Source organism: Haematobia irritans, chromosome 4 (assembly GCF_050003625.1).
Source record: "Haematobia irritans isolate KBUSLIRL chromosome 4, ASM5000362v1, whole genome shotgun sequence".
NCBI classification, from domain to species: domain Eukaryota; kingdom Metazoa; phylum Arthropoda; class Insecta; order Diptera; family Muscidae; genus Haematobia; species Haematobia irritans.
Window position 1 is genome coordinate 109000566 of NC_134400.1, and position 22693 is coordinate 109023258.

Sequence of the window (22693 nt, forward strand, 5' to 3'; positions counted from 1 at the left end):
GAGTAGAATTAGCATTGTCGCTATGCGTGCCAAATTTGGTTGAAATCGGTTCAGATTTAGATATATCTCCCATATATAGCTTTCGCCCGATTTACACTCATATGACCACAGAGGCCAATTTTTAACTCCGATTTAGTTGAAATTTTGCACAGGGAGTAGAATTAGCATTGTAGCTATGCGTGCCGAATTTGGTTGACATCGGTTCAGATTTAGATTTAGCTCCCATATATATGTTTTTCTGATTTCGACCAACATTTTCCTTGTAAAATCGCCACTGCTTTGTCTAAAAGTTGTAAAAATGACTCTAATTTTCCTAAACTTCTAATACATATATATCGAGCGATAAAACATAAATAAACTTTTGCGAAGTTTCCTTAAAATTACTTCAGATTTAAATGTTTCCCATATTTTTATACCCTTCACCACTACTGTGGTACAGGGTATAATAAGTTTGTGCATTTGTATGTAACGCCAAGAAGGAAAAGTCTGAGACCCATCGTTTAGTATACCGATCGTCTTAGAATTAAATTCTGAGTCGATTTAGCGATGTCCGTCTGTCTGTCTGTTGATGTATTTTTGTGTGCAAAGTACAGCTCGCAGTTTTAGTCCGATTGTCCTAAAATTTGGTATAGGGTCCTGTTTCGGCTCAAAGACGATCCCTATTGATTTTGGAAAAAATCGGTTCAGATTTAGATATAGCTGCCATATATATTTTTCACCGATCTGGTCATAATTGGCGTGTATATCAACCGATCTTCCTCAAATTCCGTACATCCGAATATTTTATGAGTCTCGAAAAACCTGCAGAATATCAGCCAAATCGGTTCAGATTTAGATATAGCTCCCATATATAGCTTTCGCCCGATTTACACTCATTTGCCCACAGAGGCCAATTTTTTGCTCCGATTTAGTTGAAATTTTGCACAGGGAGTAGAATTAGCATTGTAGCTATGCGTGAAATCGGTTCATATTTAGATATAGCTCCCATATATATGTTTTTCTGATTTCGACAAAAATGGTCAAAATACCAACATTTTGCTTGTTAAATCGCCACTGCTTAGTCGAAAAGTTGTAAAAATGACTCTAATTTTCCTAAACTTCTAATACATATATATCGAGCGATAAATCATACATAACCTTTTGCGAAGTTTCCTTAAAATTGCTTCAGATTTAAATGTTTCCCATATTTTTTTTGTACTAACATTGTGTTCCACCCTAGTGCATTAGCCGACACAAATTTTGAGTCTATAGATTTTGTAGAAGTCTATCAAATTCTGTCCAGATCGAGTGGTATTTAAATGTATGTATTTGGTACAAACCTTTATATATAGCCCCCAACACGTTTGACGAATGTGATATGGTATCGAAAATTTAGATCTACTAAGTGGTGCAGGGTATAATATAGTCGGCCCCGCCCGACTTTAGACTTTCCTTACTTGTTTTTACTAAAATTGTGTTCCACCCTAGTGCATTAGCCATCTTAAATTTTGAGTCTATAGATTTTGTAGAAGTCTATCAAATTCTGTCCAAATCGAGTGATATTTAATTGTATGTATTTGGGACAAACCTTTATATATAGCCCCCAACACATTTGACGGATGTGATATGGTATCGAAAATTTAGATCTACAAAGTGGTGCAGGGTATAATATAGTCGGCCCCGCCCGACTTTAGACTTTCCTTACTTGTTTTTTACTAATATTGTGTTCCACCCTAGTGCATTAGCCAACTTAAATTTTGAGTCTATAGATTTTGTAAAAGTCTATCAAATTCTGTCCAAATCTAGTGATATTTAAATGTATGTATTTGGGACAAACCTTTATATATAGCACATTTGACGGATGTGATATGGTATCGAAAATTTAGATCTACAAAGTGATGAAGGGTATAATATAGTCGGCCCCTTTTTTCAAGTAGAGGGTGCTTCATTTTCCGGTATATGTTCGGAAAGGCATCTTCCCGTGCCCGACATTAAAAAAAAATATTATGTTAAAAATTATTATGTTACTTGCTCTGATTGCTAATTGATACAATTAATTTTTTAATTGAAATGTCGTCAATAACGAAACTGATAGTATCAATTACAGTTTTAATTGGGCATTGATTAAAATTGATTATTTGATTAAAAAATTAATTGATTTGATTTTAAAATTTCAATTAATTTTTTAATGATGTTGATTACAAAACTCAATTAACTTCTTTAGTTAAAATCGTGTCTATTTTCAATGACTTTCTTATCTGAATTTGTGTTTTTAGTTTGATTAAAAAAATTGATTGTTTGAAATAAATTTTTATTTAAAAATTACAAAAAAAACATCACTTTTTTAAGTGACTTATGTTATGGTCACTCTGGGAAAATATTTGACAGATCAATCAAAAAAGAATCGTCACAGCCAAACCAGAAAAGATATTTAGCTCATATTGGATATGTAACATCATGTTAGGATTATTTTACAAAAACCGTATCAATATATTTGGATAATGGTTCTGGAAAAATGTTTGACCCTCATTTTGGTCAAATATTTGCCTAATGTGACCATAGCCTTAGTCTTCCGAGTTTGATTAAAAAGTTAATTGTATCAGTTAATGTTTTAATTAAAAATGTAAAAATTTTCAATCATTGCTTCTATCATGTATCAGTTAATTTATTAATTGTATCAGTTAATTTATTAATTGAATTTTTCAACTTCAATCAACTTTTTAATGGAAATATTTTGGTGATATTTTTTTCTGTGGCACGAAACATAGTGTTTTTATGAAGTTGAAATAGGATAATCCCCATGGATTATCCTACACATGAAGAAGAAAGAGGTTTACTTAATTTTTTTGTCGGTAAAGAGTTCGATATACACAGATTTTTTTTATTCAATCACAAAATGAATTAATCCAATTAATTTTTTATTGATTTCATTAAATTTTTAATTGATGTTGCTCCTAATAGAACTTTTCGCGTAGTATAAAAATAGAATAGAAAATAACTGACCAATAATTCTATTAAAAAAACTTCAAAAACTTAGAACTGATATACATCGGAAAATGAGTAGTTAAACTAACGCTAAATTTAACTTATTTTTATTGCGAAAACATTGTTTTTTTGTAGTCAAATTTTGTTATTTTTTTTCAAATTTTCCACAGTCCAATGAAATTTTCATTTTTTTAAGTACAGTGCTCTCGCGGTAACGTGAACTAATTAAAACCAAGAGAGTTCATATTAGCGAAAATGTTCACGTTAGTGAACTTCAGCGAATTTCAGAACAAAACATCGCAATATTCAGGAGTTTTACACGTTCTAGCGTAATAGTCTTTTATTTTTGTTATTAGTAATATTAAAAAATTAATTTAATTTCATGAAAAAAATTTAAAAAAAAGAGATCGGAAAAATAGCAGTGGGTATGGAATTATAAAGCAATTTAAATTAATATTTAAAATTCACGAAAAAACCAGGCCAGAAATTTCTGAGGGTTTCAAAGCTTCTCTAAGTGGTTTCACTGCAATGTGGAACGCCGTTCGGACTCGGCTATAAAAAGGAGGTCCCTTGTCATTGAGCATAACACGGAATCGGGCAGCACTCAGTGATAAAAGAGAAGTTCACCAATGTGGTATCACAATGGACTGAATAGTCTAAGTGAGCCTGATACATCGGACTGCCATCTAACCTAACCTAACCATCACTAAAAAATGCTGTAGGTGTATTTGGAATTGTATTTGGCATTGTGAATCTGCCTTTACCGTCAAATTTCAGAAAAAGCGTGTTCACGTTATGCGATGTTCGCCTTATCCCGAGTGCACTGTATGTCTCAAACATTTTATGAACTAAACTTGGATATAAACTTCAATGACCGTACACATAAGTTCAATATGAACTAAAGCTAAAGAACCATTTCGTACGATTCCTAAAAATAGGAAGAATGAATTAGAGTAGGGTTAAAATGGTCATAATTTGTTCTTGTTCTTTAATCTTAGTACATTTTTTCTTCTATGAGATGGTGTAATTTCTTGAGTTGTACGAGGGCGGTTCGGAAACTTCTTAGCCTATCAATGAAAGAGAATAGTTAGTTTTTCACAAATATTTTTATTTTTCAATATAATCTCCTGAAACTTCAATACAATTAGTCCAACGCTTTTCTAGCAATTCTATCCCTTGATTAAAATAGTTTTCCTCGAGGTCTTCAAAATAGTGGTTTACAACTTTAATTGCATATTCATTTGAGGTAAAACGCTTGCCAGCAAGGAAATTTTTTAGATTTGGGAACAAGTAAAAGTCACTGGGAGCTAAATCAGGAGAATAAGGTGGGTGGTCAAGCAACTCGTACTTTAATTCATTGATTTTAGCCATTGTTAAAACATTCTTGTGCGCTGGTGCGCTGTCTTGATGAAAAATAATTTTTTTGTGTTGTAAGCCAGGACGTTTTTCTCGAATTTGTACATTTAATTGATCCAAAAGGTTGCAATAGTACTCTGAATTTATATTTTTACTCTTTTGCAGATAGTCAATCAATAAAATACCTTTGAAGTCAAAAAAACCCGTTGGCATAACCTTACCAGCCGATTGAATTGTTTTTGCCTTCTTTGGGGCACTTCCTCCAGCTTCAGTCCATTGTTTGGATTGTTCTTTTATATATAGTATAAGTGGTGGATCCATGTCTCATCAACAGTTATGAAACGACGCTTAAAATCGATTTTATTTCGCTTAAAACGATTCAAACAAGCTTGAGAAATGTTCATTCTTATGCGTTTTTGATCGACTGTTAACAAATGCGGCACCCATCTTGCAGAAAGCTTTTTCATCTGTAGTTCTTCATGCAAAATTAAACGGACTCGATCATTTTAGATGCCCATGATATTAGCAATTTCACGCACTTTTATTCGTCGATCATTTAATACCATATCATGCACTTTGGCTACAATTTCTGTTTTTGTTGCTGTTTTTGGACGGCCACTACGTGGTTCATCTTCAATGCTTGTACGACCACGTTTAAATTCAGCAACCCAATTTTCTACTGTTGCATATGAAGGAGCACTTTCACCTAACACATTCACCATACTATTATGAATTTATTGTCCCGATAAACCTTTTTTATGTAAATATTTAATGACAGCACGCATTTCTTATTTTTCCATTGTAAAACAAGTATATACGGGCGTAAGTTCGGCCAGGCCGAATCTTATGTACCCTCCACCATGGATTGCGTAGAAACTTCTACGAAAGACTGTCATCCACAATCGAATTAATTGGGTTGTGGTATCTTAAAACTTCTTAACATCATTTTCTAAATTGTGAGTTAGTCCATACGTGGTATATATTAGACGAAAAAGGTATGTATAGGTAAGTCTACAAATAATTACGTATCGATATGGACTTTTGCACGGTACGTAGAGAGCCAGAATTGAAACATGGGGGTCGCTTATGTGGGGGCTATATACAATTATGAATTTGATATGGACCAATTTTTATGTGATTGGGGATCGATTTATCTGAGGGCTATATATAACTATATACCGATATGGACCTAGTTAGGCATGTTTGTTAACGGCCATATGCTAGCACAATGTACCAAATTTCAATTGACTCGGATGAAATTTGCTCCTCCAAGTGGCTCCAAAACCAAATCTGGGGATCGGTTTATATGGGGGCTATATATAATTATGGACTGATATGAACCAATTCCTGCATGGTTGTTGGATACCATATACTAACATGACGTACCAAATTTCAACCGAATCGGATGAATTTTGTACTTCCAAGGGGCTCCGGAGGTCAAATCTGGTGATCGGTTTATATGGGGGCTATATATAATTATGGACCGATGTGGACCAATTTTTGCATGGTCATTAGAGACCATATACTAACACCATATACCAAATTTAAGCCGGATCGGATGAAATTTGTTTCTCTTAGAGATTCCGCAAGCCAAATCGGGGGATCGGTTTATATGGGGGCTATATATAATTATGGACCGACGTGGACCAATTTTTGCATGGTTGTTAGAGACCATATACCAACACCATATACAAAATTTCAGCCAGATCGGATGAAATTTGCTTCACTTAGAGGATCGGCAAGCCATATTTGGGGGTCCGTTTATATGGGGGCTATACGTAAAAGTGGACCGGTATTTGCAATACCATCCAACCTACATCAATAACAACTACTTGTGCCAAGTTTCAAATCGATAGCTTGTTTCGTTCGGAAGTTAGCGTGATTTCAACAGACGGACGGACATGCTCAGATCGACTCAGAATGTCACCACGATCCAGAATATATATACTTTATGGGGTCTTAAAGCAATATTTCGATGTGTTACAAACGGAATGACAAAGTTAATATACCCCCATCCTATGGAGGAGGGTATAAAAATTGCGGATGCGTCTTTTTTGAACACCTGTTTCTATATGAAGGAGTTGCCAGATCGAAACAAAATTTAACATGTGTTCATAACAGAGATGGAAGTTTCCAAAACCCGTAACTTTTTCTGTTTATACCGCGCTTTTGCGCTAGGCTAAGAAGTTTCCGAATTGCCCTCGTAGTTAAAAAATGTGGGGTATAATTTAGTTCATTCTTGTTATAAAACAGTTTACATTTTTTTGTTTTATAGTTTAAATGTATTCCAAAAATGTTTGCAAAGGATGTGTGAAATGGTCTAGTACTATATGAAATTCTTACTACGAAAGCTCAAAATATGCCAAATTTTTGGTATAAACGCACTCGTTAAAAAAACAGTGCTTAATATCAACGAATGTAAATATTATGATTCTCACTAAAAATAAAAACACAAATTTTTGATACTAAAAGTTTGAAACTTTCGAAAAACTGTTCCAAAAGAAAACCCTCCACAACACCTTGCTTTAACTGTAGAAATGATTTTAAATAACACGCATTATCTTATAAACTAAACTCAATCTACAGAGAGTTTTCCGAAATTAAGTCATTGTAGTTTTGATGGTCAATTTATAGTTAGTGATTCATAAACTTACTCATTATGCACCCTAAATTAAAAAAAAAAAATAAATAAATAAAAACAAAGCACTGTTGTTAGTTAGTGTTAACACTATATACGAGTTTTCTACGTAGAGTTCTTTCTTTGTGGGATATAGTTCTTAGTGAATAAATAGCAATGATTAAAAGAAAACCTGTTGAATAGACAGACACTCAAACTCAATGACCGATGATGTTGGCATTCCGGTAGACATGCGATTACTCGCAGAATATATTTAGCTGTTTAAATAGAGAGATAGATTTCATAGAATGTATTTTTAAACCCATAGACGTATGCAGAAGAATTTTTAGCCTTTTTTGTTTTAAGAAATTCACTATGAAACTAAGAATGAAAGTTATTGACATTTACCAGGGGCTCTGGTTGTGTGGGATGACGGGAATATTATCATTTTAGATAAGGTTTCCTGGTTGTCTCAATTAACCAGGTGAACAAAAGTATTCTGATTTTAAGAAGGCATATTGAAAGATACAAATAAATACCAAAAAGTGTTACCAATTACCAAACGACCATTAATTGCTGAAAACATTTTTGTTGATTCAAATGACATTTGTGAAAGTAATCTAAATTTTAGGGACCATTCTTTTTTGCTCGATATGTCCCCTATTGATATTTCATTAGCGTAACCCTAGTCAGTCGAATGGCGATGTCCAAGTTTATGACAACAGTGATATGTTTGTCTAAAATCTAAAATTTGGATGGGAGAAAATAATGTGTGGAACTGAAAAAAATCAAACAGAAATGTCAGAAAATTAATCTCTGGAATTGACTAAATTTAATTCTATTACTTCATTACACTTGCAAAATCAACTTTAACTAGATTTCAACTGTCATTTGCCTTTTAAAAATGGGATTTCAAATCCACTTTTAGTTGATTTCGAGCCTGATGTGAATGAGGTATATGACTTACTTTTACCAGTGTTGTCAGTATTTTTCTGACAAATTAAATTTAAATTCCTCACAAAAATTCTTGAATACATTTTTGACAAGTTTTTATTAAAATAAAATAATTTAAACATTTATAAAACATTTATAAAATATATTTGAATATAAACAAATACTGACTATCAAAATTCTAGCTGCAATGAAAAACCTGTTACCACCTCGTACCATGAAAGTACCTTCCTAAATATGCCTTGATGTAAAGTAAAAGAACACAACTATTATAATATTGAAATTTTCAGTGATTTGGGACCTATAATCTCTGCCAGTTCAATCGTAAAGTCCGGCATTTTTAGAGGAGCCTAATACGAGTAGAGCATTAACTAGTAAATCAGGTTTCGAGACCAATAGATGTAATTTGCTAAATCTTTGTTTTTATCTTATATCCTATCAGAAAATAACTTATTTTAGCCCTTCTGCCCTTCTTTTTGTTCTGTATATAAATGGAAAATATTAGAACAGATCGTATTATATATTTTATAAACATTATACACAAAATCAACAAAATTTTATGGTTTTATTCATATAAAGTTGGTAGATGATGTTTGCTCTGATATCAAATCAGATAAAAATCAAACAACAAAGAAGAGGTTATTATGAAAGCTACTTTAAATGATAACAAAGTCCTATGTATGATTTGAAAATGTACACGCACACAAATACTTTCCTCATAAACGAAATTTTAGAGCAACATGCATGTATAAAGAATTCGCATGTTATTACAAACTTTGTTACTGTTTTTTGCAGCGAGTTTTATACAGAAGTATTTCAACAATAAAAAGAGAGAGAAAGAGAAGTCGAAAAAAATATGTAATCAAAATTTTTCAAATTAAAATTTAAATTGAATTGTAAAAAATTTCAATTAAAAATTAAATTGATTCACCAATATTTTTAATTGAAACAAAAATCAATTGGAAAAATTAAATGTATCAATTAATTTTTAAATTGGAAAACTTAATTTTAATTGGATTTGGCGATTGATACTATCATTTCTGTGATTGAAGACATTTCAATTAAAAATTAATTGAATCTATTAATTTCGTGATTGAAGAAAAAAATATTTTTTTTTTGTGTAGTGTCGAGTAAACATATATATGTTGATATATCTTAATTGGAGAGAGATAGTATAGAGAAAGATATAAAGATGACGACATCATAGTTCCTTGATAAGTCTAAGTTCCAAAGATTATTATTCTGGTTTGTTCAGTGTACCAAATGGAGGTGCATGACCCGTTATCCGAATTACGAATTGAATCAAATACAAATGAAATCCCTATAATACGTATAAATTTTAATGTTTTTTATATATGATGTACCGAAACTCCACAAATAAATGATTTATTTTTAATTATGACAAATTACAATAATGATTCATTGTGATATTGCCGTTTAGTTTTGAAAGACCCATGCATTTATCATACAGAGTAGAACTGAAAGTCATTGAGCTAAAGCAAAACTATCCTAACATTTAACGATTTGTTTGAAATGGATAGGGAAATTATAGGGTAGGTAGTAGTACTGTCCTACTTGGCCGATTTTTTTGAAAAGTCCAGCGAACATTAAATATTTTGCAAAAGTAAGATTAATAATTTACTATGAATAAATTACCTAATTTAATGAATTAAATATTATTTATGTAAATAAATTTCAATAAGTAAAAAAATCACTGAGTGCTGCCCGATTCCATGTTTAGCTTAATTAGAAGTAATATCATTTTCAACTTTTTTCTGGGAAACAATTCTAGGTTAATTGCCCAGATAAAATGTCAATCTAAAATACTACATTTCAGACTCAATTAGACTTTTCAGTATATTGTGATACCACAGTGGTGAACTTCTTTCTTATCACTGAGTGCTACCTGATTCTATGTTAAGCTCAATAACAAGCGACCTCCTTTTTATAAAGGGTGTGAAGATAAATTCGCGAGATAATTTCGCGGTTTGTGTCTTGGCTAATCAAAATTTAAATTTGTGGAACGAATTTAACTTTGTGGGACGAATTTAACTTGTGGAACCCATTCCAAAAAATAGTTTTTCTTAAAAAGAGGCAACTTTGTGGTGGAAAACCTGCCAGTTATTTTATGTGTGGTCATAACCGCTAATAACTCTAAAGTCGTATAAAAATGTCAATATATCCTGAAGTAATGGACATAAGATAGTAAAATAAAAAACATCTATGGGGTACCAAAATAAGGTTCTCAAATAACTTCAAAAATCTCTTGCATAGTATTTAAGATATAGCGTCACCGATATCGTCTATACAGTCCCGATATTTGATCGCCTATATCTACGAAACCGTGCTAGAGGAATTCATATTCATCTTTATTTAATCAAACCGAGCCCATGCGGACTATATGTTGATAGATAATACAAATGACCAGAAAAAATACCATTAATAGATGTTGGTAATTACAAAAAACCAAAATTAAAAATTCTAAAGTTTCATGTACAGTTTTTGAGCTATATTATCACTAGATATCGGCTATATATAGCCCCGATATTAGATCTCCTATATCTAAGAAACCATTTGAGAGGAATTGGCCAGACAAAATGCCATTAATAGATGTTGGTAATTACACAAAACCAAAATTAAAAATTCTAAAGTTTCATGTACAGTTTTTGAGCTATATTATCACCAGATATCGGCTATATATAGCCCCGATATTAGATCTCCTATATCTAAGAAACCATTTGAGAGGAATTGACCAGACAAAATGCCAGTAATAGATGTTGGTTACTACAAAAAATCAAAATTAAAAAATAAAAAGTCTCATGTACAGTATTTGAGATACAGCGTCACCAGATATCGGCTATATATAGCCCGGATATTGGATCGCCTATATCTAAGAAACCATTTGAGAGGAGAGAGAAGTTCACCAATGTGGTATCACAATGGACTGAATAGTCTAATTGAGCCTGATACATCGGGCTGCCACCTAACCTAACCTAACCTAAGTAATAGATATTGGTAATTACAAAAAATCAAAATTAGAATTTTTAAAATCTCATGTACAGTTTTTGAGGTATATTATCGTCAGATATCGGCTATATATAGCCCCGATATTGGATCGCCTATATCTAAGGAACCATTTGTGAGGAATTGACCAGACAAAATGCAGGTAACAGATATTGGTTATTCCAAAAAATCAAAATTCAAAAGTCTCATGTACAGTTTTTCAGATATAGTGGCACCAGTTATCGGATATATAGATATTTGGAAAGAGTTTTTAATGTAAGCAAATTTTTTTCGATGAATTAATACTTTAAATAAAAACATAAATATTACCAATCATTTTCTCAACTGACTTCATTTTTTAATTTGATTAATTAAGCCACCGTGGTGCAATGGTTAGCATGCCCGCCTTGCATACACAAGGTCGAGGGTTCGATTCCTGCTTCGACCGAACACCAAAAAAGTTTTTCAGCGGTGGATTATCCCACCTCAGTAATGCTGGTGACATTTCTGAGGGTTTCAAAGCTTCTCTAAGTGGTTTCACTGCAATATGGAACGCCGTTCGGACTCGCCTATAAAAAGGAGGTCCCTTGTCATTGAGCTTAACATGGAATCGGGCAGCACTCAGTGATAAGAGAGAAGTTCACCAATGTGGTATCACAATGGACTGAATAGTCTAAGTGAGCCTGATACATCGGGCTACCACCTAACCTAACCTAACCCTATTTTCATTAATATTACAGTAAATTTTATCGAAAGTGCATATCACTTATAATTTCGTTATTTTTGATTGGATCGCCATTTTATTTTTATTTGTTTTCTTGGCGAATCCAAGCCGCAAAGCCACTTTGTTACTACAATACTTTCCACTGTGAGAAATTTATACCTCAATCCATAGATTTATGCCAGACACTCAATTTAAGCAAACTTCTCCCATTTTAGGGAAGTATGAACAATTTTTTGGTGAAATTGTGCACTATATGTGTGTACAACTTGTTTTCTTATTTTTAGTTCACGTCATTAAGTAAGCAAAAAACAAGTAAGGAAAGTCTAAAGTCGGGCGGATAGCATCTTAACACCTTATCGAACGGTCCCATCGCCCACTTTCCCGCCCCTTCCGACCGTGAGGGCCTCGACCCCATGACGTAGGGACAGCGTACACACCATGATCCGGACCATGGCGCGGTGGAGGCAGAAGGATTTGACCAGCTACAGAGAAGGACTCATCAGCCGGGTATATTAAAACTCAAGATCAAATATTAGGTTATTCAATAAAACTAATGTATTAGTTATCCAAATATGCTAAAATTCTAGACTTCATCATATCAATACTAAGGTTAGTGTCAACTAGATGATAGATTGAATTAAAAATAATGTACATCCTACGAATAGGCTCCACAGAAGCATAATTCGAACGTTGAAAATCACCTTCAAATTTGTTAGGAGCTATATAAATATTTGGACAATTTTTTATAAACTTTCAAAAAAAGGCCTAGACTCAAAATTAGAATTGGTTAATGACCGGGACGGACCACAATGTTAGTAAAAAAAATTGAAGATATTTAAATTGTATAAAATTTCGCATTTTTGATTTATAGGTCAATAGATACCAATTAGAGTATAGGTAAATTTGAATCATTTTTGCGAGTTTTCGAATTAACAGTGATGATTTTACCTGTGGGTGTTTTGGCCATATTTGCTAAAATCGGAAGAACATATTTAGGGGGCCTTTGTCTAATTCTGAGCCGATTTTGATAAAATTTGGCACACATTGCAAAAATTTTAAACTCTCAGTGCAAAATTTTTTAAATGAAATTTTGGCCTCCATGGTCATATGAACCCAGTCAGAAATTTACGATGGTTATAAATATTGAGCGTTGTAACAGCGTTGGAAGCCAACGTTGAAACAACGCTTGCTAAACAAATTAATTGACGGTTTTTAAATAGTAAATTTTCCATAAAATTGTCGTTGAAAATGCATGTTCCATCAATGTCCAATGGTTTTTAATGAGTAATGGATGTATTATTGTTGATATCAATTGATTTATAATAGGATAATGTTCCTTTATCATATAAAGTGAATATGTACATTAACAGTGAAACAACTAGGAACAACAATTTTGGTTAATTTTACAAATGAGGCAATTGTAGAGAGTTTTAACTAAACTAAACGCTGACATCACGCCAAAACCCAAATATAAGTACGTATTTATCGACTAATTGAAGAAATTTTGTTAGACATAATTACTTTTTTTCACAAAAATTTTGTCAAAATCCTATCTCTATAGAAAATTTTGTCCAAATTTTATTTCTATAGAAAATTTTGTCAAGATTTTATTTCTATAGACAATTTTGTCAACATTTTATTTCTATGGAAAATTTTGTGAAAATTTTATTTCTATTTATAAATTACCTCTTAGTTGGAGAGGAATATTTTGCAAAATCTACCAAAACATTGAACATCCTACAAGTCTATCAAGCAGTCAAAAATTTACCATTTTTGCTAGAATTCTACCAATTGTGGCAACCGTGTTCCAAATACACTAGTGTGAGACAGGGAGGCGGACATTGCAAAATCGATTCAATCTAATTCTAGGTTCGGTTATCTTAGGTGGCAGCCCGATGTATCAGGCTCACTTAGACTATTCAGTCCATTGTGTTACCACAGTGGGGAACTTCTCTCTTATCACTGAGTGCTGCTCAATTCTATGTTAGGCTCAACGACAAGGGACCTCCTTTTTATAGCCGAGTCCGAACGGCGTTACACATTGCAGTGAAACCACTTAGAGAAGTTTTGAAACACTCAGAAATGTCACCAGCATTACCGAGTTGGGATTATCCAACGCTGAAAAAAAAACATTTTGGTGTTTGGTCGAATCTGGTTTGGAACCCAAGACCCTGTGTATGCAAGGCGGGCAGAAATAACATTTTGACAATATTTTCTATAGAAATAACATTTTGGCAAAATTTAGAAATAAAATTTTGACAAAATCTTCTAGAAACAATTGGAAAGACGTATGAAATTTTGTTTTTCAGTGCTTTTTAATGATTGTAAAAACCATCGATACACCGTATAACGATGTTATCATTTTGGGGTTGTCAAAGCGTTCGTTAAACCATCGGAAAAGCGTATAAAATATTGTTTTCATGACGCTTTGAAAACGTTGTTAAATACAATCGATACACCGTGGAATGATGTTATCATTTTGGGGTTGTAACAACGCTTTTCCCCACCGTGTATCGACCGTTCACAACGCTTTTACAACGCTTTTCCGATGGTTTTTTTCTGACTGGGAATCTACCTACCATCTTCTACCATCTTCCTAAAACGTCTTACATACACCACTACTCCGCTGTTCCTGTCGGCATAGATGTACTCTCAATGCTAGATTGCCGTTTCGACCAGGAACCAAAAAAGTTTTTCAGCGGTAGTTTATCCCTCTCACTAATGATGTTGATATTCCTGTGTATTTCATAGTTTATCTTCAGCTATAAAACGGAGGTTCCTTGTCATTGAGCTAAATATAGAATCGGGTAGCACTCATTATTAAGAGAGAAAAATTCACCACCTGTGTAAATTTATCCCCGTCAATGACAAACCCCTGTTGAAGTGACCGGTCCCTTCCATACGTTTCGGCCAGAACTGGGACTGGTCTATTCACACCAGGGAGAAGTCCTGTACCGGTTCTGTTGTAGATCCATTTCCCGTAGCGAAGCTGCGCCACTCTATATAACCTAACTTTACCAGTTACCCGGCCATTGAATACGTGTTTTCAAACATTTTAATGGAATCTAAATATATATATATATATATATATATATATATATATATATATATATATATATATATATATATATATATATATATATATATATATATATATATATATATATATATATATATATATATATATATATATATATATATATATATATATATATATATATATATATATATATATATATATATATATATATATATATATATATATATATATATATATATATATATATATATATATATATATATATATATATATATATATATATATATATATATATATATATATATATATATATATATATATATATATATATATATATATATATATATATATATATATATATATATATATATATATATATATATATATATATATATATATATATATATATATATATATATATATATATATATATATATATATATATATATATATATATATATATATATATATATATATATATATATATATATATATATATATATGGGAGCTATATCTAATACTGAACCGAACTATATATAATACAGAATTTCAATCGAAATCGGTATGTATGTATATAATGGTAGTTCTACTCCTTTTGCAAAATTTTAAGTAACTCGGTGTAGAACTTTGGCCTCTTGGGCCATAGAAGTCTAAATCCGGCGAAAGCTATATATGAGAGCTATATCTGAATCTGAACCGATTTGACAGATATTCGGCAAAATTGACGAGACTCACAAAATATTCGATTATATGAAATTGGAAGATCTGTTGATAAATACGTCATTTATGACCAGATCGGTTAAGAATATATGTGACAGCTATATCTAAATCTGAACCGATTTTTCCAAAATCAATGGGATCGTCTTTAAGCCGAAAAAGGTCGCCCAAATTTGGCTTGCGAAGCCTCTTAGAGAAGCAAATTTTATCCGGTTGAAATTTGGTACGTGGTGTAAGTAACAACCATGCAAAATAAATTTGCTCCGTATCGGTCAATAATTATATGTAGACCTCATATAAACTAATCCCCAGATTTGGCTTCCGGAGCCTCTTGATAGAGAAAATGTCGTCCGATCTGGTGGAAATTTGGTAAGTTATGTTACTATGTGCCTCCAACAAAATTGGTCTATAAATATATATAGCCATATAAACTGAAGGTTCATGATCGAGGAGATCAAGAGCTAAAGAGGTATTTAAAATAGACCTCATATGGAGTTTGTTTAGGAAACAATGTTAAAACTAAAACTATGCTTTACCATCGGCAATTATTACCAGAACCATTGGCGTAGCTAGGTGGATCCTGGGGGCTAAGACCCCAGAATAATTTTAGCACCTCCCCCTTTCAGAATATTAGTATCATGTATATAACTTTATATATGTGAAAGGCTTTATTCATTCCATTTTTATGTTGAATTTTTAAAAAGCAGTCGAAAAAGTTTATAATGTGAGAGTCGTTACTATGTGAATCGAAATAAGATCTAGATATGAGATCCCAAAAGAAATTTCCTAGCTCCAAGTAATTCGATTATGGATGACAATCTTTGGTAGAACTTTGTACGCAATCCATGGTGGAAGGTACATAAGATTCGATTCTGCCCTATATACTTGTTAATATTATAAAGCATCATAATTTTGGTCTGAGATCCTATTAGGTATGTAAATATGTTATAGATCATGGTGAAATTTCAACCCTATCTATCTTTGATCAAATTACGCGCATAAATAAATATATGGCATCTAACATAACTTAGAGTCTGAAGTATGCAACGATTTTATAAATCCAATAAAATAAGCTAATCGGAAACTGATTAGGTCATTGAATTTATATAGTTCTCTTATTAACCAAACATTGCGACTTGGATAGACCATTTCCGTTTCGTTTTCGGGCCAAAAATATATTTTATATTTTTTAAAATATTTTTTATATTTTTGAAAGGTCCGTCCATGTAAACATAATCAAATGCCGGTGGTATACGCAATCGTTTTGTCGCAAAGAAATGCTACAAAAACATATCATCACAGAACATGTGATCAAAAAAAGGTCAGAATCATCACATTGTGTTCTTGTAGATACAAACTAAGATACGGTAAAACTTGAGCGATAAAGTCAGTCAGTGAGTCTATTTAGTAATCACAAATAAACAAAGCGAATATTCACAAAGGCAGGCATTTATACATATGTGCTTACGTATAATAAAAAAAATATCCATTTATACAACACATATACCATTGACGATAAATACAAATAATCTTAACAGAGAAAACAAATACAGAGGGCAATTAAGTGCGATCTTTCGACCGAACCACCACTGTTTTCGTAAAGAGTTATTAAAATTAACTCACCTCAAATTTACATATAGGTACGAGCAGCCCTGCCTGGGTTATTGAACGGAGATAGTAGTTCAGAAAAACATACACAGTAACAGAAAAACAATGCAAAATGAAGACCCCAGGGACTCTTATTAGAGGAATTCCGTAGTATTTCTGTTAACTCCGCGCACTATGTATTTCTGTGTATGTCGTCACTCGGTCACTTCCACAATATAACAACAACAAAACAGCTGTATTCTTTAGAATATTGTTAAATGTTTTTTTTTTTTTCTTTCAAAACGATGTTTTCTTTCAGCACTACTTGGAAATCACTATAATGTTATCAATTTGTTTTTCAAATAACGTAAATGATAAACTAAAGTTTTAACTAAAAGTTTATAATAATTTTACCGATTGTATTATTGGTTTTTAATGCAAAATATATCGATTTTCCTCTTTTTGTTTGGATATTGTGCTTCCAACCACTCACTCAGCAACGCGACTTTGCAATTTAAAAACACTTGTTTTTTTTTTGTAAAATAAGTAATTTGTTGCGTCTCCAAAAATCTAATTAACATGAGCGTATCATATGATTGTAACTGATAGGGAAAATATGGATGAGCGCAATTTACTTGAGAATTTTTATTATTATCCTAATTCAAAAGCGTTCCATTGTCCCCCTTACCACTTCATGAATAAAACTGACCCAACGAAGATCATCAAACCCCAGGGCCGATGATTGTCTCTGGTAAGACGTGTTGGGGTGTAAGTTGGGCGATTGGAGCGCTTTTAAAGTACTAAGTAATGACGGCGATTAAGTAAACAAGCCGGTAAAAAAGTAATAACGGCACTGAGAAGAGAACAAAGGCGAAGTCATGTTTCAAACGACGTTGGTTGTTAATCAATTGACGGTTGGCCGTTTTCCATTCCTGTATGGCGGACCAAATGTTAGTCAAAGTATGTGATATATTAAACAATTTATTGTACAATAAAACAACCATACCGAATTAATGCGCTTTACAGACTATCAGTTATTCCGGACGACAGTGCTCGTGTCGAACATATTCCATATATTGTGGACATTATCAGTTAACCGCCCTGCCAACATTTTTTGAATTTGGGGACTCTTTTGAGAATCCCCACTACGTCGAAAACAATCATATACGACATCAAAAACTCGTCGGAAAAGCGCCGTCACTATTGAGAAGTTGTACCACGCCAAGTTACTACAAAAATGTTTCGCATGAGTGCAATTATTAGGTGCCTTTATAGATCAATTTAGAACGACGCCAATAAGGGACCCTCCAAACAATCAGAAAAAGTGCATTTTAAGATAGTTGTAAAAGAATCATTGTGGTCGAGTAAAACACGTTTGTTTAGATATTTATTAATTTGATTAAACATTTACAAATTCTTAAAAATATAACATTTATACCACTATCACATTACATTTAACATAATTTGTGGCATTAATGATGATGTTGAGTTACATGTTGCTGCGTCTATCAACCAGTGTTTTTATTCCATGGAGGCAGCGTGTCTGTAAAATATCTGAAAAACAATCACTTTATTCCATTTGGAAAATCACCAAATTGTTCACCAATATACCTTTCACAATTTTAAGCGTATAATCTATGTTTTCAGAACTTTATTTTCGTTTTTATTTAATTAAAATATAACAAGCTGGTTGCGCTTGGCGTTTCACAAAAAAATGGCTTTTTTAACAGTAGGGATGGCAAATTACTTGCATGTACTTTTTGATGTACCTTTTCATGATGGTTGAAGTGACATTTACGAGTCTGTGGTAACGATGAGGTTGAAATGGAACTTTGAAATGCTGGCAGGGCCGATACTGCTGCATGTTTATGGGATCGATAACACATTAACCGATTATTTAGTCATCGCCGACAAGTCGTATCGATCCGACACACTGTAAAGGGCACCTTATACGGTCGGATAAACCCTGCGACACAACACGTTGCGGCCACAAATCCGCTAGTATAAAGTCTTGTTCGCGTGTTTCGGGGACGTGTTGGGAAAAAATCAAAACAACTTTGATTTTTTCTGGTTAAGCCTAAAGGCCGGTACTCTGTTCGGTTTTCGCGTTGAAACTCCATACAAAACCAAAAAATGCGAACAATTTGTGAAATTTTTTCCATTTGTGATACTTTGTTTTTTCGTGTTGAAAAACTGACGTTTATAGCACGGCGCCATTTGCAATGTGAATTAAGAAATAATTTATTTATTAAAAACTATTTGTGCGGGTTTATAAATCAAACACGGACCATATTTTTGTTCTGAAACTATACAAAGGCTCAAAGGAATAGCAGATCAATTGCCCAAGGAAAAATAAAATGTTATTTTGTAAAAACAAGCAACACCACCAACTTAATCCAATATCGCTCCCTGTAAAATAGCGCTCCAAGCTACCTAAAAAAACGCCGCTTTCTATGTGCGAAATAATGGTTTCCATAAAAATTTTTCGCAAGAATGAACATAGTACCGGCCTTAATACTAAGATCACGTTTTCGCGCGAAAAACTGTTATACTCCATACAAAAAACGTTAGCGCGGAATAAATGCGAAATCTTTGTTTTGAGCATTTTCAAACACATATTTATACAACCCTGGATTTTTCGCACGAAAAAATAGGCAGGCATATTATTTCGCATAAATAAGTTAACATCCCTGGGTTTGAAACCCTATTTACCCTGCCAGCATTTCAAAGTTCCATTTCATCCTCATCGCTACCACAGACTCGTATGTGACACTGCAACAATCGCCAACTGTGATAGTATTTTGCCATCACTATTCGCATGAAAGTAGTTTGCCATCACTATTGTTACAAGAGCCATTTTATATTTTGTGAAACACCAAGCACAACTAGCTTCTTATAATTTATTTAAATAAAAACGATAATGAAGTGCTGAAAACATAGTTATTTCGCTTGAAATTGTGAAAGGTATATTGGTGAACAATTTTTGACTTTCCAATAGGAATAAAGTGATAGTTTTTCAAGATTTTTCCAGACAGGCTGCCTCCATTGGGAATAAAAGCACTGGCTGATAGACGCTACAACATGTAACTTGCAACTTGAAACTCAACTTCAATCTTTTATTAATGCATAAAAATATGTTAAATGTGATGTGATGGTGGTATAAATGTTATATTTATGAGAATTTATAAATGTTTAATAAAATTAATAATCATCTAATCAATCGTGTTTTACTTGACCACAATGATTCTTTTACAACTATCTTAAAATGCACTTTCTCTGATTGTTTGAAGGGGCTCTTATTGGCGTCTTTCTAAATGTATCCAGATGGGCACTCATTGCACTCATGCGATACTTTTTTGTAGTAACTTGGCGTGGTACAACTTCTCAATAGTGACGGCGCTTTTCCGAGGAGTTTTGGATATCGTATACGACTGTTTTCGACGTAGTGCGGATTCTCAAAAGCGCCCCCAAATTCAAAAAATGTTGGCAGGGTAGGGAGATAGATGAAGATATTCGTTTTTCGCAGAAACGAACTTAGTACTAAGCATTAGGTGGCACAAATCATTGGGTGTAAGGGGATGTTCGCCAAACATTATCAAAAACAAATTTACTTCCACAATAAAAACAGGCATTTCTGCAATGAAATTAACGAGGGATCGTCAACTCTGGCTAGAAATTGAAAAAATATATAATTCTAAACAAGAATTGTGGCAAAAACGTAGAAAAATTCCACTTCTATTGAGTGGAAAACCAGGTGAGAAGTATTTGAAATCCATCAAGTAATTTGTAATTTAAGAATGTGGAATACTTCCGGAATCATTGTTTTGTCATATATATCCGGATTTTTATTATTTTCTTTCATTTGTTCAGTAAAAAATGCCTTTACCCATAACTCTTCATTTCTTCATTGTTTATGTTTATGCTTCATCTTATTTTTCCACGTTATCATATTTGTTCGAGCAGTGTAAGGGCAAACCTTGAACGAACACACAAATAGACGAAGACTTGAACTTAATACCCACCTTAATGCGCTTTACAGACTATCAGTTATTCCGGACGGAATGTCGGTGTTTGTTAAGAATCTTACAGTGTGTCGGATCGATACGACTTGTCGGCGAGCACTGTCGTCCGGAATAACTGATAGTCTGTAAAGCGTATAAAAGAAACAGAAAACAAAACAGTTATTATAACGACTTATGCGCTTTACAGACTATCAGTTATTCCGGACGACAGTGCTCGTGTCGAACGTATCCCATATATTGTGCACATTATAAGTTAAGGCCGGTACTCTGTTCGGTTTTCGCGTTGAAACTTCATACAAAACCAAAAAATGCGAAAAATTTGCGAAATTGTTTCCATTTGTGATACTTTGTTTATTCGTGTTGAAAAACTGACGTTTATAGCACGGCGCCATTTGCAATGTGAATTAAGAAATAATTTATTTATTAAAAACTATTTGTGCGGGTTTATAAATCAAACACGGACCATATTTTTGTTCCGAAACTATACGAAGGATCAAAGGAATAGCAGATCATTTGCCCAAGGAAAAATAAAATGTTATTTTGTAAAAACAAGCAACAACCACCAACTTAATCCAATATCGTTCCCTGTAAAATAGCTCTCCAAGCTACCTAAAAAACGCCGCTTTCTATGTGCGAAATAATGGTTTCCATAAAAATTTTCCGCAAGAATGAACATAGTACCGGCCTTTAAGTCCGAAGGCATAATCGATACTGTTGCATGTTTATGGGATCGATAACACATTAACCCATTATTTAGTCATCGCCGACAAGTCGTATCGATGCGACACACTGTAAGATTCTTTACAAACACGGGCATTCCGTCCGGAATATCTGATAGTCTGTAAAGCGCATTAAGGTGGGTAATAATCAGACGGCTGAACCATGTACTGGCGGTGCCACAGTTGCTCAGCGGTCGTTTCCTGTCGAGGAAATTGTATCGGAAACTAGAATAAGATGGGCGCTAAATAGCTTTGGACCATTCAAATCCCCCGGACCTGATGGAATTACTCCGGCGGAGTTACAAGCAGTAACTGACAAAATTATCCCCTGATTGTCGGCGATATATAAAGGATGTATCAACTTATCATATATCCCAGGAAAGTGGAGGGAAACAAAAGTCTTTTTCATACCTAAGGCGGGAAAAGCCTCTCACTCATCGTAATAAGTACTTATTACGAATTTCACGTGTGGTGGAAATAATAAACCACCATGCGAAATTCAAAGTCATCCACTGGGTTGCTAATTTCAGGGCCCAGTGGACGGGTAACGACTGAAGTTATAAATTTGGGCAGCGACCAAGAGTCAGGCCCAATTAGTCGACACTGTGGCAAGTCGAACCTTTTCTAAGGTGACGACATCAAAAGGAGGCAATCCCTCTCGAAAGTGATTCAAGGAACGAAGAAATGCTTTGTTTATCCTAAAGAAATTAGATCAGTCGACCCAAGCACGTTGTCGGCCAAGCAAAGCGATTCCTTAAAATGGGCTCAAGGAATTCTGAAGCTGGAAAACTTTCACTTTCACCGGATGAGCTGCCATCCTCTAAACGGGATCAAAGATCGTTTGCCTCAGTTGCAAAAGACAGCCTTGTGATGGCTATTATTAATAAAGGAGCATTGGACGGTATGATTCCAAGGCAAAAATGGGGGGAAATTGAGAACGCGATGTCTGGTGTCAACTCAGAGGTGCGAAAAAAGTTTCCCGGACCAAGTCCT

General features: G+C 33.4%; 1 protein-coding gene and 2 long non-coding RNA genes across 3 annotated transcripts in view; 1 reads left to right on the forward strand and 2 right to left on the reverse strand.

Moving 5' to 3' along the window:
* Positions 1-17663, reverse strand: part of LOC142232975 (putative protein phosphatase 2C T23F11.1) — a 30014-nt gene extending 12351 nt beyond the window's left edge. Inside the window, exon 1 of the mRNA XM_075303705.1 lies at positions 16996-17663. The gene's annotated coding sequence lies outside the window, so the exon portion shown is untranslated. The remainder of the gene's footprint in view (positions 1-16995) is intronic.
* Positions 17664-18313: 650 nt separating this feature from the next.
* LOC142236820 (uncharacterized) lies at positions 18314-18801 on the reverse strand. Its single transcript, XR_012722214.1, has 2 exons — positions 18571-18801; positions 18314-18513 (listed from the first exon to the last, which is right to left on the reverse strand). It is a non-coding gene; the product is annotated as an uncharacterized LOC142236820 (long non-coding RNA).
* A 76-nt stretch (positions 18802-18877) lies between these two features.
* Positions 18878-20175, forward strand: LOC142236059 (uncharacterized). The gene is made up of 2 exons (XR_012721886.1): positions 18878-19923; positions 19991-20175. It is a non-coding gene; the product is annotated as an uncharacterized LOC142236059 (long non-coding RNA).
* The last annotated feature ends 2518 nt before the right edge of the window (positions 20176-22693 follow it).